Consider the following 1,626-nt stretch of genomic DNA (forward strand, 5'->3'; position numbering starts at 1 on the left):
ATGTACGACGTAAAGACTGAAGTGAACCTTATGGAAGCAGAGGAACAAAGCAGAGGGAATGAGAAGAAGGCCCGCTGTGTTCACTCTTCATCTTTGAGAATGTTACCCAGACAAGAGCCCAAAGTTTCGGACTCGTGCGTACCAGGCCAGCCCTTTGTACGAAATGCGAGCAGTATTCTTTTTTCACACATGCACACACATACACACACACAGACACAAAAAGACTCTCCTTCTCAAAACTGACAATATGAAACAAAATGAATGATAACTACTGGAATGCACTGTCCTAAAAAGAGAATTGTATTCAAACAAATAGTTGTCCCTTTCCTTGCCCACCCACGGGAATCAGTGAAGTGCTCTCTTAAGTGCAGACTCAGGATCAGTGGGGCTTTTTAGCTCATTACATTTGTGAATGGGGGGAACCTGATCCTGAATATCCACTTAAAAGCTCTTTCTCCAATGAGCCTCTGCCCAGAAGCCCAGAATCTGACCATAATGCTCCTCTCTCTCTCTCTCTCTCTCCATCCCTCTCTCCAGTCCACTCTTTTCCTGATGCAAGGAGCACTAAATGCAAAGCAAGGTTTTGCTCTGGTCCTCCCTCTGCCACCATCCCGCAGCCATCACATACACTCCTGGCCAAAAATAGCATAGCGGAAGACAAAGCTTCGGACGGTTCAGACATCGAGCAGCTCCTGCATCATCCTGAATTGATTTTCCATAGCACATTGAATATATTTTACTACTGTTGAATGTTTAGGTGCATCGTTCGTTAGATATAATATGGGGTACGTTCTTATTTTAGTACACTTCAAATGTCTTAAAGCCACATATACAAAACGGTCAGCATTTGCGCTCTCAAACATGCCCGGTCACTTGCAGAGGCAGAGGTAACGCCAGAGCAAAACCCTGAAAATGTTCTTTGTTCAATTCTGTTAGTTCTCAGGCAGGGTGAGTCTGGGAGTGTGCAAAAACAGACTGTCTGGACACCAGCTCTGAGTGAATGTGAAATACACTCCACATACTTTCTCTGTGTTCATGACACTCTCCTGCTCTACGTGTCCGTCCTCTCCTCCTCCTCCCTTTCACATTATGCACTGAATGATATTCTGTTTTTGTTACTCGCCTCACACATACAGCACATGTATCACATTTCATATGTATCGTTAGTCTTCACTTATTTACCATACATTATATACATCGTCCTGCTCCTGCCTCCCAATCATAGAATTATACTTTAGACCACCCCCTTCCCTCTTCTCTCATTATATACATACGCCCTGCCTGCACCCAATGTATGCTCCCCCCTCCCCCCATATCTGTTCATTGTAAACAGAAATTATGCGCAAGTGCACCTATAGGGCAAAAGCTGCTTTAAACGCAAAGAATGGTCATATCAAATGTTGATTTAACTGAGTTAATAGAAGCTAATTGATAAAGAAAATGTATGACATTATTTTTGACAGCATCCTCATTTTACAGCGTTTTTACACAAGTGCCTAAAACTTTTAACAGTGCTGTAGCTTTGCAGGTAGGTTTCTTGAAGCATCTTGGAGACGTTGCCACAGTTCTTCTGGATTGAGTCTGTCTCAGTTTGTTCTGTTTCTTCATGTCATTCCAGACAGACTG

The 1,626-nt window shown here is 43.2% G+C and overlaps 1 pseudogene; it reads left to right on the top strand.

The window, feature by feature from the left end:
* LOC107729424 (carnitine O-palmitoyltransferase 1, liver isoform-like) overlaps positions 1 to 1,626 on the top strand; it is a 12,591-nt pseudogene continuing 10,965 nt past the window's right edge.

Source organism: Sinocyclocheilus rhinocerous, unplaced genomic scaffold (assembly GCF_001515625.1).
Source record: "Sinocyclocheilus rhinocerous isolate Xijiao unplaced genomic scaffold, SAMN03320098_v1.1 scaffold697, whole genome shotgun sequence".
In the NCBI taxonomy this organism is placed as follows: Eukaryota; Metazoa; Chordata; class Actinopteri; order Cypriniformes; family Cyprinidae; genus Sinocyclocheilus; species Sinocyclocheilus rhinocerous.